We start from the raw sequence: 16,825 nt of genomic DNA on the forward strand, positions 1-16,825 counted from the left end.
ATCTTAGCAACCTTCGCCTGAAAGCTTGGTGATATAAACTGCGACTGCGAACAATTGGCTTATCCCTCTATGCCCCCTAACAAGGACAACAAAAATGGGCGAGGAAGGCTTTTACTTCTGGTAGTATGGCCCTTAAATCCACTAATGTGACTTGTACATTAGCTAGGTTCACTTACACCCTGTGGAGCTGTTTAGATGCAGCGGCTGATCACATCCCGGAGGGTGAGGAGTGGGATGGTTTCCTGGCAATAGTAAAGGATGGGAAGGAGGCTATGGAGGAGTGCCTCAAGTCAGGATTGGATGCTGCAGAGAGTATAAGCAGATCCATGGCATCTAGCGCAGTCTTGCGTAGGTTCGCATGGCTAAGAAAATCTGGTTTTGCATCTGATGTACAATCCAGATTACTCAATATGCCCTTTGACGGCTTGAGGTTGTTTGGCAGCTAGGCGGACGAGAGCTTGGAGAAGCTGCAGACCTCGAAAGCGGCAGCAAAATCACTCCGCTCCGCTATAAGGCAACCTTAACAGCACTCTTACGCAGGGTCATCTTCCTGGAATAGTCACCCTTTTCCCTTCTATTCCTGTTATGGAAAAGGGAGAGGGCAGGCCAGTCAGAGGGGACAACAAAGAAAACCCTTTTGTGGTGGAAAAGGGAGAGGCGCTAGATCAGCCACAGCAGCGGCTACTACCTCCTCAGCCACTGCTGCAGCTGCTGCAAAGCCACTTTAAGGCCTTAACCCATGAGACCCCAGTGGGAGGCAGAATCACTCAGTATCTGGACGAATAGCGGGGCATTATGTCGGATGCCTGGGCACTAGAGATAGTGACCCATGGTTACTGTCTTCCTTTTCATCAAAGGCCTCAAGATCATCCACCGGGAGCCAACTCTGTAAAAATTCCAGACTTGCTCCTTGTGCTGGAGATTTTAACTCTGCTAGAGAAAGGTGCAATAGAACATGTACCTGTAGCGGAGAGGAACAAGGGTTGGTACTCCCCTTATTTTCTCATTCCCAAAAAGGACGGAGGATTGAGACCCATCTTGGACTTGAGAAACTTGAACAAATTCCTCAGGAAGGACAAGTTCAAGATGGTGACCCTTTCTCAGATCCTTCAGGCTCTTCAGCTTCAGGACTGGCTGGTTTCATTGGACCTTCAGGATGTTTACTTTCATGTGCCAATCCATCTCAAACACAGAAAGTACCTGTTGTTCGCAATTGGCGGATCTATCAGTTTCGAGTTCTGCCATTTGGGCTGACCTCCGCCCCGAGGGTCTTCACCAAACTAATGGCGGTAGTGGCAGCGAGTCTCAGGAGGGAGGGGATTCACATCTACCCTTATCTGGACGATTGGCTATTCAGGACAAGTTCACCCGAACTGGCCCGGGGACATCTGGCCATGAGATGTCACTTTCTACACAAATTGGGCTTCTCCCTCAATTACAAAAAGTCACAAATGATTCCGAGCCAAAAACTCCAATTCATCGGAGCGGTCCTGGACACCACCTCGGGGAAAGCCTCGCCTCCAGAGGAAAGAGCTCACCACATTCTGCAGATGGTAACAAAATTTCAGAATGCCCAACATCTACCGGCGTTCAACTTCCTAAGGTTGCTAGGCCTCATGGCATCCTGCATTTTTCTGGTGCCAGAGGCTCGACTGAGGATGAGATCCCTTCAATGGGCCCTCAGTATTCAATGGTCCCAGTTTTCAGGGGAGATGTCAGATCTTCTACAAGTCCCGTCCAAGGTGGCTCAAGATCTCCTATGGTGGGCTCACAAGGAAAATATCCTCAGAGGGGAACCTTTTTGGCAACCATGGCCGGAGATAACTGTAGTGACGGACGCCTCACTCACAGGGTGGGGAGCCCACACCAACGATCTGACAATCAGCGGTCGTTGGTCTCCATCAGAGTCCAAACTACACATCAACCTTTTGGAGCTGAGGGCAATCAGACTAGCGCTGAAGGCCTTTCTGCCCTCTGTACAGGGAAAGAATGTCCTGATAAGGACTGACAACACAGTGGCCATGTACTACCTCAACAAACGAGGAGGCGTAGGATCACTCCCACTGTGCAGAGAGGCAATGCAGCTCTGGTTCTGGGCAATGCAAGAAGGAATCTCTCTGTTAGCGGTTCACCTAGCCAGAGAGCTGCACACGGTGGCAGACGCTCTGAGCAGGCAGAGCACAGTCTCCCACGAGTGGGAGCTAGCTCAGGAAGTCCTTTAAGAGATCTTCGCCCTTTGGGGAACCCCTCAAGTGGATCTGTTCGCGACCGGGGCCAACCGGAAGTGCGATCTGTGTTGCTCAAGGGAATTCCCCCCGAGAGGAGCTCTAGGGGACGCGTTCGTAGTGGACTGGGTATAGACACTCCTTTACGCGTTTCCTCCAGTCCCCGTGATTCTTCATGTAATCAGGAGGTTGAGAAAGTTCAGGAGAACCATGATCCTAATTGCCCCGGACTGGGCCAGGAGGACGTGGTACCCGGACCTTCTGGACATGTCCATCTGCCCTCCAATACGTCTTCCACAAAGAGAGGATTCACTCTCGCAAGAGGAAGGTCGGGTTTTCCATCCAGAGGTCAAGACACTCAACCTTCACGCCTGGTTTCTGAGAGGTTGAGATATAAGGATTGGGACCTCCCGGATGACGTTATGGAGATTTTGCTTTTGGCCAGAAGACCAGCAACAAAATCCTTATACCAATGTCGTTGGAAGAAATTCAGTAACTGGTGTAGGGATAAAAATGTGTATCCTTTTCAATGTACCACTCCCATGGTGCTTTTCTTTCTATTACATTTAGCCAACTTGGGGCTCAAAGTTGGAGCTATTAAAGGATATTTGGCGGCACTATCTATCTTCAAGCGCTCATCAAAAGAAGTTTCAGATTTCAAAATGCCTTTAGTTCTCCAGCATGGGGTCTGGCATGGATTCACATGCTCATGAATATTCCCCATCGCCAGGCTGGGAATCCTCGGTAAAGAAAAAATCAGTATCAGTTTCGTTTCTGATCTGTCTTTCCTAGTAGTAACCAATCACTGATCTCTGCGTCATACTGACCACAGCCAATGACTGCCCTCTACCTTAGCCCCGCCTCTGGCAGCCATCTTCAGATTTTTACCGCAGGTTCAAGTGTTGGGAGTCCTCGTGCTTAGCTCTCGAGCTTTTACTGCATGTTGCGCGCTTTTTCAGGTGAATTTTAAATTTTTTTTGGTTAATCGAGCCTCAAGCTCCACCGTTTCTACTCCCGTTAACGGCTATCCGTGGCGGGATTTTCCTACGCCCCTCAAGGGTGAAGATTTCGTCGAATCAACTTCTTGGAGGATTCCAGAAGATTCGCGGCCTACTTCGAGATGGCCCAGGATGCGAGTTCGTCGCCCGGACCCAAGCTGTTTCGCAGCTGCCCTGGATGCGGGCTGCAGAATGTGTTTAAGGAAGACGAACATTTGCAATGCCTCTACTGTCTTCATGGGGACAAGACTCATGTAGAGAAGGACTGCCAGTTCTGCAAGAACTTGTCGGAGCGGACCATGAGGGACCGTCGATCCCGTCTCGCAAGCTGGTTGGAGAAGGGCTCGACGGGTGAGAAGAAGAAGAAAGGGTCCGAGCGGGCTTCTAAGTCCTGTGCGGGCGCCCCGGCGGCGGGGGCCCAACACCAGGCCAAACGCTGCAAGTCCGCTGGCTCCGGGAGCGCCGAAAGGTCGGGCTCTTCGGTCGCCAGGCTGGGCGCACCTTCCCCGGCACCGTCAACCACGAGCCAACGCTCCGGTTTGGGGAAGAGAAAGTCCGAGACCCCGGGTAAGCTTCGGGAGAAGCCCCGTCCGATCTCGGAAGAGGGGGAGCGAGGCGTCGCCCCTCCCCCGAAGGAGAAGGCCCGGGACGCACCTAAGGTGGTGAGGGCCCCTACCCAGCAGGCGAAGGCCTCTATCGAGGCTGTCGCGGCGACTCTTGCCAAGCCGGCAGAGACACCGCCAGCGGAGACTGCCTCCGGGACTAGAGTTTCCCTGCCGCCAAGGAGGGAATCCTCTTTTCAGCCCATCGTCGTGGCCGCCATGATGGAAGAAGCGAGGTGGGGCACGGTGCCTTCCTCGAGCTCAGAGTCAGCCTCGGAGGAGGAACTGACCGAGGCCGTGAGGAACCTCAAAGTCCAATTCGAGAAAGTTCGATCCCGTCAGGAAGATCCTCGGGAGATAACCGAAGAAGACGACGATGGTGAGGAAGAGCGGCCTTCCCTTCCGGCGCAGCCGGATCCTAGGCCTCAGGATGGCTCGGCGGCCATTTTGTCTGCCATCTAGTCCTTATGCTCTGAGATAAGGACGAGATTCCCACGGCCCAGGTCGAAGGACCCGCAACCTGGCCCGTTGGGAAGTCCTCAGAACAAACGACAGAGGACCCAACCCTCTCCTCCACTCGCCCCCGTAAGGCCTACAGTTCCCTCCTCATCCTCCCAAGAGTCGGGAGATGACGGTGTGTTGGGCTCGGCGACGGGTTCTGAGGGCGACGACGACGGAACGGGTCTCCCGTCGCACGGGCCTCGCCGCCCGACTGGATTGGCTCATTCCACGCCATGATCGCCAGGGCGTCCAAATTGTTCCAGCTCTGCCCGGAGGAGCAGAAAAAGGAAGGTTTCCTCTATCAGCGCCGGGAGGCCAAGAGGAAGACGGTCATCATGGTGCCCCTAATCGATGACATCTGGGAGGAGGGCCTGTCGGTTCTCAAAAACCCCTCCATGGCACCAGCCAAACGGGACCGGTACGAGAAGAAGTACCGGGTCCCCGAAACCGCTCCCCTGTGCCTCAGGCCCCAGCCAACGCCAGACTCGGTCGTCTCGGCAGCGGCGAAGAAGAAAGCGGTGGGTCAGGAGCCTCGACGTCAAATTCCCCGCCGGACGGCGAGGGAAAGAAGTTGGACGGCATGGGGCGGCGGGACATTTCGTCGGCGGCGACGACGATCAAAGCGGCCAATGCCCTGGCGATCGTGGCCCGTTACGACAGGGAGCTCTGGTTTAAGCTGGCCCCCATATTGGACTTCCTGCCGGTCGACAAGAGGTCCGAGGCCCTGGAAATACTGCAAGAGGGTGAGGTGGCGTCGGATCACGCCATAACGGTGGCAACCGATATTGCCGATACTGGGTTCCGCCAGCTGGGCAACGGTGTTTGCCTACGACGACGGGGTTGGCTCCGGGCGACCGACTTCCGTCAGGACGTCCAGACCAGGGTGTTGGACATGCCGTTCGACGGCAGCAACCTGTTCGGGAAGGCGGTGGACGAGTCCCTCCAAGCCATAAAAAAGGACACGGAGACGGCCCGTGCCCTAGGAGCCCTTCAGCAACGACGGCCCTTTCAGAGCTCCGGAGGCAGACAGGGTGCCTCCAAGTGTTATGGCTGTTAATAGGAAACCAGCCTATATAAATGCACCGACAATCACCTTCTCAAAATTACACGAGTATATGAACAAGGCGTCTCCTACCTGGTCTTCGGAGGGTATTCAGAGGAAGGGAGTGATTCACCTGACACCCTCTCTCGGCGCCGATCAATCGGCGCAGAGTGAAGACGCCAGGGAAACCCTCAAGGGGGAGAAAACCCTCGCTGGTGGAATCCAACGGAGAAGAGGCTGGACGAGACGGGATACAGATGCGTATCCCCGAAGAGTAGGTTTGGCGTTTTATTCCTTTGTGTTGAATTCAACGTCTCCTTCCCTCAGCTGTCCGTGTTGGCTGAAAATGAGAGGGGAGAGATTATACCTGATAGAAAAGTAAGTGAGAAAGGAAAATAGGTTCAAGCAAGTGGAACCTACCCTTGGATTGAGACTGTATGGAGATGCGGAGAGATTGGATCCCACGTGCAGGACGAAGGGTAATATCTATGTCCCGACTGGGTGCTGGAACGAGTATCTGGAGGCCAGGACTTGGTTCCCAACTGCAGTGGCAGTCGGGAGGTGTGGTCCGTGTGCGTGCAAGATGTGGGTTGAGTTAATGTGGAAGGGTCCCGGAGGTTTCCGTGTTGAGTTGAGCTACGAAAGGGCTGGCTCAAGAGTTCCGGGGGGTGGATGTGAGGATTCGAAGCGTGACTTCTGTGTACAGTAGCAACGCGATGCTGTGATGGATCCGGAACCGGAAATACGTTCCTGTGATGAATGGGAGGAGCTTGTTCTGCGGTCTCCCGAAACACTGCACTGTCCACCGGTAAAACCCCGGCCATCTTGGATTGGGGGAATTGTATATTCGAGATACGCCGCCAACGGCGCCAGAATGACCATTTGCCAAGAACACTATGATTGTTCGTAACACCAAGGGATCCAGCGGTGGCTCGTCCTACCGCCAGGTGGCACGCTCCTCGTCTCAGGAGGCCTATAGGGGTCGCGGCAAGCAGGGAGCGCCTCACCGCCGTCGGCAAGGTGGCCAGGACGGCAAGGCCTCCACCTCCAAGCAGGACTGAACCGGCCGTGGTCTCGGGCCCCCACCGAAGCACCCCGGTGGGAGGCCGGCTGATGAATTTCGTCGGCGTGTGGAAGTCCATCTCCACCGACCGTTGGGTGCTGGATACCCTGGCAAGAGGACACTCTATTGAATTCCTGAGGAAGTGCCCTCACGTTCCACCTGTGGCCAGGAAGGAAAATCACGTCCCGCAACTGCTGTTGGAAGTACGGGCGATGCTCAGGAAAGGCGCCATCGAGCTTGTCCCGAAGAGGCTCCGGGGCTCTGGGGTGTACTTCCTCGTCAGGAAGAAGACGAGCGGCCCCGTCGGAAGAACGGACGAAGACCATTCTAGGCAAGGTGCGGCGCCTGCTAGCCACGGACGTGGCCAGGGTGAGGTCCATCAAGTCCCTCCTGGGGATGATGTCCTCTTGCATCTACCTGGTGCGCCTCTGCAGACTACGGATGCGCCCTCTTCAAGAATTTCTCGCCGCCCGTTGGATACAGACGACGGGCACCTTCGAAGACAGGGTCCCCCTCAACGAAGTGTTCCGGCGGGCGATTCAGTGGTGGGGCGTTCGAGCGCACCTCACGGCGGGCAAGGACTTTCAGACGCCGGCGTACCAGGAGACGGTGACGACGGACGCCTCCCTGGAAGGTTGGGGCGCCCACACCAGAGATCTCCACGCAAGAGGCCTCTGGCTCCCGGAGGAGAGGCTCCTGCACATCAACGTCCTGGAACTCCGAGCCGTGTTCTGGGCTCTCAAATCGTTCCTCCCGTCGCTCAAGGGCAAGGTGGTGCGGATCTTCACGGACAACACCACGACAATGTTTTACATACGGAAGCAGGGAGGCACCAGATCCCCAGCCCTATCCAAGGAGGCACAGGATCTGTGGCACTGAGCGGTCGCCCAGGGGATGTTCCTGGTTCCCTTCCACCTGGCAGGAGAAAGCAACACCATCGCCGACTCGCTCAGCAGGGAGCTGCGCGCGTGTCACGAGTGGGAACTGCGCCAGGATCAGGTGGATCAACTCTTTCGACGATGGGGCAAACCCCAAATCGACCTGTTCGCAACAGCGACGAACTCGAAGTGCAAGAGGTTCGCTAGCAGGTTTCCCCAGCCGAGAAGCATGGGCGATGCGTTCTCGTTCCCCTCGGACGGTCTATACCTGTATGCGTTCCCTCCGTTGCCGTTGCTGCTTCGACTCATCAACCAGCTCAAGAGGTCCCGGTGCAGGATGATCCTCGTTGCACCGGCGTGGCCGAGGCAGATCTGGTTCCCGGACCTTCTGGACTTGTCAACGTCCCCTCCCATCAAGCTGTCGGCGGACGCGGACCTTCTCTCCAGAGAAGGAGGCGCCATCTTCCACCACGACCCGGCGTCGCTGAACCTGCAGGCTTGGCTCCTGCAGCGCTAGAGTTTGGAGGCTACGATATACTGGCCGATTGCAGAGAGGTTCTTGCAAAGGCCAGGGCGTCCTCGACTCTCAAATGCTACGGTCATAAGTGGAAGAGGTTCTCTATCTGGTGCCGTGCACAGAAGATCAACCCCCTACGGATTACGGCCCCTCAAGTGCTGCCATACCTTCTATCGCTGGCAAAGGCTGGACTAGCCCATGCCTCCATTAAGATTCATCTGGCGGCGATCTCCAGATATACCAGAACCACAGGACGGACGTCCCTGTGGTCCCATCAACTGGTAAAAGAGTTTATGAAAGGACTGTTCCAGTCGTTCCCGCCGGTGAAGGCCCCGGCCTCGGCGTGGGAACTTAACGTGGTGCTGACCAGGCTCATGGGGCTCCCATTCGAGCCGATGCACTCCGCACCTATGAAGTTTGTGTCGTGGAAGACTGCGTTCCTGGTGGCCATTACCTCCGCACGACGAGTGGGAGAGATCCAGGCCCTATCCTGCAAAGCACCGTACTTGACTTTCCATGCCTCGAGGGAGGACGCACCCCTCCTTTATTCCCAAGGTGCCGTCGGACTTCCATCTTAACGAGCCCTTGGTGTTACCTGTTTTCTTCCTGTCTCCTTCGTCGCCGGCCGAGAGGACTTTGCACTCGCTGGATGTGGCTAGAGCGCTGAAGTTCTACGTGGACCGCACAAAGAGTTTCCGGAGGACATCAAAGCTGTTCGTGAACTTTGGACCTGTGAATCAAGGGAAGGCTCTCTCGAAGTCTTCTATTTCCAGATGGCTCTCCGGCTGCATCATGCACTGCCACCGGTTGGCTAACCGACCGCTGCCACCCCGTCCGAGAGCCCATTCGACCAGAGCGATCGCTGCTACTACGGCGTTCTTATCTGATGTGCCCCTGCTGGACATCTGCAGGTCTGCTACGTGGAGGTCGACGCACACCTTCACGAGATTCTACTGCGTCGATCGGGATTCCAGGGAGGAGTCCAAGGTCGGCCAAGCAGTGCTGTGCAACCTGTTCGCTTAAGGTGAGCCTGGTGAGGAGGTAAGAGATGCTTAATGTTGAGTTTTTTGTATTGCTTAATGTTGAGCCTTTTACCACCTCCCGTGGTTGTGCATGTGTGTACTGCTATTTAATCTTATATTCATGAGCATGTGAATCCATGCCAGACCCCATGCTGGAGAAGGAACAAGTTACTTACCTGTAACTGTTGTTCTCCAGCATGGGTCTGGCATGGATTCACATGCGAACCCTCCCGCCTACCCCTCTGCGGCTCTTCACTTGGTCATACTGCCACTTCACGTGCTACCAAATCTGAAGATGGCTGCCAGAGGCGGGGCTTAGGTAGAGGGCAGTCATTGGCTGTGGTCAGTATGACGCAGAGATCAGTGATTGGTTACTACTAGGAAAGACAGATCAGAAACGAAACTGATACTGATTTTTTCTTTACCGAGGATTCCCAGCCTGACGACGGGGAATATTCATGAGCATGTGAATCCATGCCAGACCCATGCTGGAGAACAACAGTTACAGATAAGTAACTTGTTCCTTATCCGATTTCTTAAAGGGTTAACAAATTCGTTCCCTCCTGCACCATTCCAAGTTCCCATTTGGGATTTAAATTTAGTCTTAAAGTTTCTTATGTGTGCCCCTTTTGAGCCTTTACATTCTTGTCCTCTAAGGCTCCTAACTTTAAAAACGGTTCTACTAGTGGTTCTAACTTCAGCCCGCAGGTCGAGTGAGTTGCAGGCGCTCTCTTGCAAGCCTGCTCACACGGTTTTCCACAAGGATACAGTTGTTTTAAAGGTCAAGCCTTTTTTCCTACCTAAAATAGTTTCGGATTTCCATCCGTCACAGAAAATCACTTTCCTCCTCTTTACTAGCGTAAAGGATGGTAAGGATTCTGCAGACTAGACCCTAAAAGGGCTCTCAGTTTCTACATATCTAGATTGGAAAGATTTAGACAAACAGATCAGTTGTTTGTCGGTTATACTGGACACAAATTGGGCCTTGGTGTGTCCAAGCAAACTATATCCAGATGGATTATCCTAGCAATATCTGAATGATACAAATTGGCTGGGAAGGAGCCTCCAGATGGTTTAAGGGCTCATTCAATCAGTGGCATAGCTACTTCCACGGCTCTTCAGAGGGGTGTCGCAGTGCAAGCCATTTGTGCTGGGGCCACTTGGTCATCAATGCACACCTTTACAAAACCTTATTGTTTAGACACCACTTCTTACCAAGGAGGCCTTTTTGCAAAAGCCGTCCTTCATTCTGTGCATAATTGAAGAACTATGGTACTCCCTCCTTCTCTAAATTACAACTGCTATACGATGAGGAATATGTGGGAGGACACAATCCATTCGAAGAACAATTTCAAAAAGGTAGCAGGCGCTCCTCTCCAGAAAGAACATGGCATGATAACCTGTTCTGAGATGGGTTCGCAGCACACGCTTTTTACTCACTGTACCTTTCACAGATGGGAAATGTCCATTTGCATATCCGTCTTTGTCCCGCCCACATGGGCAGTCCAGCACTGAAATGCCATGGCAGTTCCTCTCTGAACAAGAGTACCAACAGCAAACCCATACACTTGTTTCAGTCTTGTTGGGCCGCATCAGTGAGGTGAAGCTGTGCTTCTCTGAGCACAGTGAGCAGGGAGTCCTGGCTTACCTGGGGGCAAGCAGACGTGGACTCCACACGTAATGGGAGCAGGGTCTGCAGCTGCAGAGGTAGAGAAGACCCCATAGTTCTCTCTCAAAAAAATTATTTGATCCATGCTATAGCTTGGGATGGGAAGTGCGCTGCTGAATCGAAGTGGTTACAGAGCACTTTGTGGTCCACCAGATCAAACGCTGCTGTGAGATCCAGAAGGAGAAGCAAGGCAGTTTTTCCTTGGTCTCTAAGCTCGTCGACCTGGGCCTTAAGATCAATAAGTGCTGTTTCAGTGCCGTGATGTGGTCTGAAACCTGATTGCCGGGTGCCTAGGAATTGGTGCAGCTCCAGGAATTTCTGAATCTGTAAATAGGTCACTCTATCTAATATCTTTAGTAGGAATGGCACCATGGTGATAGGCGTGTAATTTGTAGGTATACCCGAGTCCATTTATTGCTTCTTAAGGAAGGGGAGGTCCCAAGATTCCTTGAGATTGCCTGGTATAGTGCCTGAGGAGAAGGAAGCATTGATAAGTTTAGAGATAAATGGGGATAAATCTCTTGCAGCGTCTTTTATTAATTGGGCATGGCAATTATCGCCTCAACAATTTGATGGTTTAAGTGATATTATTTTTTCAACCTCCAGTATGGAAACGTTAGTAAAGTTAAATCTTTGTTCTAGTTTGGCAGTAGTGAGTGGTTTGTCAATTTGGGTAGTTATGGGAGGTGTGTTTAAATGTTTTCTTATCAATTTTGACTTGGAGGGTAGCAATTTTGTCACTAAGGGCCTTCTGAATGTTAGAGCACCAGGTTTTATTTTTGACACATTTATCAGGTACCGGGATATGGTTCTCCAATTCCTTTAGTATTGTAAATAGCTCCTTATTTCCTGATTTGGCTTGTATTATTCTATTGTCAAAGCTTTCTTTTTTAGCTCGCCGTATTTCAGTTTTGTAATTCGTAGAAGTATTAATAAGGGCAGCTTTATTTGCCTCTGATGGTACTAGTCTCCAAGAGGATTCACACTTGCGTTTTTCTTTCCTTAGTGATTTTAGGTATGGGGTGAACCAGGCATTTAGGTGTGCTCTAGGTTTGCTGTTTCTCATTTTCAATGGGGCAATAGTACCCAGGGCATTGGCCATGACTGTATTAAATTCGTTAACTAAGGATGTTGGATCTAGTGTGTCAGGCAGCGAGTTTAGTGTGGGGAGAATTAGCGGTAATAGCCTGTCTGTGGTTATATTTTTTTATTCCTTGTTAGCATGGGGGGTGCTAGAGTATTATTTTGAGGTTGGATGATTTTAGCGCCTATAGAGAAGGCTATAAGAGCGTGATCTGTCCATGCTTGTGGGCTAATGGAGGTGATGGTTATGTTGCATTTGTGGTCAACCACCCAGTCAAGTGTTCGGCCTTTCTCGTGGGTAGGCTGTGTCATCTTTGGGTAAAACCGAGCTCTGAGAGGACATTAGCTATGTTTGTAGCTTGTACATCTTTGTGATCGTTGAAGCCGAGGTTCATGTCTCCTAGTAAAAGGGCTTGTGAAGAGTTTTTTTAGGTTATCTGAGAGGATCGTAGAGATGTCCTCTTCGAAGGAGGCAATAAGGCCTGGTGGCCTGTAGATAAGGTGTATGTTAATAGTTTGTGAGTTAGATGTTAGGAGCTTGACAGTTAAGGACTCGCAGGATTTGGTGTGCAGGTGTGTTTCTATTCTTACTGACAGATTATTTTTGGCAATGAGAGCTATGCCTCCTCCGCGGGAGTTAGTTCTATCTTCTCTAAAGATAGTGTAACTGGGGGGCACAGCGAGCATCAGGGCGGGGCCAGCCGCTTGGTGTAGCCAGGTTTCGGTAATGGCTAAGAAGTCATAGGTAACTATTTGTATAATGTCTGCCATTTCTGTAGCATGGGCTATCAATGACCTGCCATTGATAAGTGCTCCTTTAAGGGTGGGGTTTGATATTGGTAGCGTAGGTAGGGCAGGTCTATTGTGTTTAGCTGGGTTAGTTCGTAGTTTGTGATGTTTGTCTGTTTTGTAGTTAAGATTGGTGGCGGCACTTGGTAAGGAGTAGTTTTGTTTGGTAGCGTCCTTATGATGATTTCTACGATAGGCACATGCAATATGGTACCTGGCAGGCGGTTTGTATATATTTGGTAGTCTCAAGCGTAGTTTGGAGTTCCTACGTATAAGGTCACATGGAATGTTAGTTCTAATGGGGTTAGGAATGGGTACCTTTTCTGGGGGCTGTTCAATGTCTAGGGTGGTCACGGACAGTCTGGTATTACAGTTCAGCATTTTTGTGGACATGTCTTGACAAGGTGGGCTTGTTAGAGGCATTATGGACCAAGGAACAGTCAGGTAGAGGAGGATAATAAGCATTATAGACTAAGACCGCCTGGCTATCTCTAGAAGCGAACAGCAATGCTAGATAGGCTAAGTCACTAGGCAGATCTAACTAGGCACATTCTTTAAACATTGTATTTAATAAGCAGTGCCATGGCCAGCTACGGTTCAATTAGAGAATCTCTGAATTAGCAAGGTATGGTTAGCTTTAGGTTTTCTCAATAACAATACTAAACAGTGTATGGGTTTAATAGGCTGGCAGTGTTGAGACTCACATGCATTAGCAGGCATTGTTGCCAGTAATCAGCATTATCATTTTGAATGTGATATACAATTATGCAAGAAGTGATATACATTATATACATGTTGGCAAACATTCATGTTACAGTAGACATGTTATAGATTGTTGGTATTAAACGTAGGCTAACCGTGTTTGTCACTATGGGGAAGCGGGTGCTCTCCCGTATCGTTATACACCAAATAAGCAAAATCACATAAAGTGTACTGAGTCGGACATAGACAAAGCAGTTTGTTACAAATGTCGGTGAAGGTTGGATTGGAAAATGTAACTGCAAACCTAAGTACTATGCGTTGACAATAGGTACAATAGATTGTAGAGGACTTGCGTGATAGATTTGTTATGGTCTGTGCGTGGGCGTGGAACAGACTCGCCTAAATGTTATGGAAGACGAATATAAAACGAGCAGCCTGACGGCACCTGTAGCGCTCTGTCAGTAGGAGGCCTTCTTTCATAGGCCAGCTAATAGCCTGCCGGCTATTGGTGTATTGCTCAAATATGAGGGGCAGCCAATCCGGTAGGACAGGCACACGGTGGGGCAGGGTCAGGCAAAGGGAGAATTTTGGCCGGCGGCCATCTTTGATTCAGTTTGCCTCGTGTGAATCCCAAAGGAAAATGAGCAGGGGATTCGTAATATGCACTCAATCTCTTGCATGTAGTAATATTAAGGCATCAAGATTGCAGTGGATGTTAGCGCGGATCGGGCGCAGATGAAAGGTGCAACTGGTGGGGAGGGGACCTGGGCCCAAGATCAGAGGGTGACCAGGTAAACAGTGCAGTTTCAGATTTAGCCTGGAGATCAGCAGGGGAGAAGAGGAGAGAAATCAGAAGCAAAGAGGAAGGTCTTGAGGTGCTTCCGGAACTGAAGATGGTTCTCCTCAAGTTTCAGATGGGCAGGGAGGCTGTTCCAGAGGGAGGCCCCAGCAGAAGAAAGAGATCTACCACCAACTCGCTGCTTGGGGAAGCGGCTGACCCTGAGGGAGTTGGAGGCGGATGAGCGAAGAGCTCGAGAAGGAAGATATTTAGGAAGAGAGAATTGAAGGTATAGAGGCCCCAGACCCCAGAAGGCCTTGTGGACAATGCAGAGGGTTTTGAACTTAATCCTCGCCGCCACTGGGAGCCAGTGCAGAGATTTCAGTCCTGGAGAGATACGATCCGTGGGCTTGAGGCCAAGAACAAGTCTCACAGTCCTGTTTTGATGAGTTGCAGAGAGTAGAGTCAGGCAGATTTAGAAAGAGGCTGTTGCAGTAGTCCAGCCTAGAGAGAACCAGAGCTCTGGAGACAGTAAGCTTCTGGGGGAAGGAGAGGAAAGGAAGAATACCTCTAAGGAGGTGCAGCTGGTAGTGTGACTTCTTAGAGACGTCAGAGATGTGAGGAGAGACGGAGAGTGTGGAGTCGAAGAAGACCCCAAGGTTTTTAGCCTCAAAGGTGGGAGCAGGAAAAGGACCAAGAGAGGCCGACCAGAGAGTGACAGGAAAGGAGGGAGCAGGTGTGCCGATGAAGAGAATATCTGTCTTACTGGCATTAAGGCAGAGATAATTGCCTGCACACCACTCCTGGATGGCTGACAGACAGAGATGAGAGAAGGAGAAGAGGTGGCAGAAGGGAGCCTGAAAATGAGCTGAGTGTCATACGCACCCAATTTGATCACGTCAAACTGTCCATATGGACGTTTAGATCGCATTGGGTGTTACCGTTTTGTGTGTGGCCGAAAATACCGAACATGAGGAGTGGGGTCTGCGGGGGTGTCCCCCGCTCCACATGTTCGGTATCTTGGGGTTTCGGGGTGCAGGCTTTTTCCCCGCATCCTTAAAATTGACGGCGGGGGACAAAAATTGCTCGAGCCCCCATTTACAATGAACGTTCAAAACGGGACCTGAGCAATTACAATGCGGGCAGTTCCCTCCAACATGCCCTATTCAAAGTGATTCGGTAATCCCAAGGGCTGATTTTGACGAAATAGGACTGGTGAGGAGAATATTAGGGCGATAAAGTACCCTGAGCAGTGTTTTGGGCCCTCGCCTGATTAGTGTGTGAAGGCAGCATTGGCCTCCCAGATGCTTTCACATATTATTTGGCCCTTCAACTCGTAGCAGGATCAAATGGCTGCACAAGTAGAAAGACCAATCCCATCTTAAATTGGAAATTGCCCTTTTCAGCATGACCTCACCGTTGAAGGCATTAAATGGCAGGACTAAGAAGCCTGACCTCTCATTGGCGACTATCCGGATCATACTTCGTGTACAGGCGCGTTATAAATGACTCATCATATCATATCATATACAGGTGTGGAAGAACTTCTTGGAGATTATGGCGTGGATGCAGAAAGTTGCCCTATTATCCCCACTATGGGATGATATAGATACACCTGAACTCTGGAAGTTAGTTACGAGACACCACTGGGTAAAACATAGCATTGGGAGATTGGGGAATGTAATACGTCTGGGCACAGTTGATGATTTTCCAGTAAATGAGGGATACATTTCACCTACACATTAGGCATTTTTACCTATACCTATGATGCCGGAATGCCCCAAAATCCCAGTTTGGAGAGCGTTCATTTTTTCCAGACCACTCTCTGTTGCAAGTCAACATGACACCAGAAATGATTGATTAAACCTGCTTCTACACTTTACCAAATCATTACAAAGCTTACATCACCCCTCCCGGCCCGGGGAGAATTAAGAGCCAAATGGGAATCTGACTTGCGTGGTGTTGAAAAGGCTGATTGGAGGGAGACCCGAATTACCGTGATTTGGCTATTTCCATCAACGGTGGGCTGATAGAATTCAAAATGATGTTCAGGATGTACCACTTCAGAGAAGTACTGCACGAGGTAGGCCGAGGCCCTAACCCCACATGTATTCGATGTGGGGCAGAAAACAGATCTTTCTATCATTAACTATGGGAGTGTACAAAGATAGAGTTTTGGCAAAAAATATTTGACACTGCCAAAGACTCCCAGTAGGTAATTTGAAATAAGCCCTAAACATTTGTTATGAAATGTGTGGGAGGAGATTGACTTGTCCGGGTATGATATGATATTTGCATTGAACACATTGGCAGTGGCAAAAAGAAATCTCACCTCTAATTTGGGACAGTAAAATGTGTTAAGAGTGTTGTATGGAGGACAAGGGTGGATAGAAGTTGCTCAAGGGAGACAAGAGTATTTAGAAATAAAATATGCTTTCAAAAGAATAGTAAAGTATGGAATGTGTGCGAATTTCCGGATTGATCATTTTTTTGTGTTGCTAAGATGCCAAGGTACAGCAAAAAGGGTATTTTTTTTTTTATTGTTTAGAGTACAGACCTAGATCAAGAGCAGCAGATCACTGTACATGGTGTGGGTAGATAGCATTTGGGCTGGCGTCATTTAACAGTAGCACAGTACTGTGAATTGCGGTCTGTGCATCAGTCTTTGCGTACATTGGGATTAGTCATTGGTCAGGTGTTGTGCACCTGACCCGACAGGTACACAAGAGGATGTTTATCCTAAGTCATGGGCTATGGGGATGAGAGGAACCAGTTGAACAGCAATATTGTTTTCATTGGATTGTTATAACACTGGAATGGCATACATGACTGGGAATAGGAGAGTTCTTGTAAGTGGCCTACATTGTGCTAGTATCTATTTGATGTGCATATCTTTTGTAACAATCAATACTCTTTTATTAAAAAAAAAAAAAAATTGACAATGCCACCAACTTTG

At 50.5% G+C, this 16,825-nt stretch overlaps 1 protein-coding gene across 7 annotated transcripts in view; it reads left to right on the forward strand.

Moving 5' to 3' along the window:
• Positions 1-16,825, forward strand: part of SDCCAG8 (SHH signaling and ciliogenesis regulator SDCCAG8) — a 2,836,880-nt gene that overhangs the window by 883,464 nt on the left and 1,936,591 nt on the right. The gene's annotated exons all lie outside the window — the stretch shown is intronic.

Source organism: Ambystoma mexicanum, chromosome 4q, assembly GCF_040938575.1.
Source record: "Ambystoma mexicanum isolate Mex_15411 chromosome 4q, UKY_AmexF1_1, whole genome shotgun sequence".
In the NCBI taxonomy this organism is placed as follows: Eukaryota; Metazoa; Chordata; class Amphibia; order Caudata; family Ambystomatidae; genus Ambystoma; species Ambystoma mexicanum.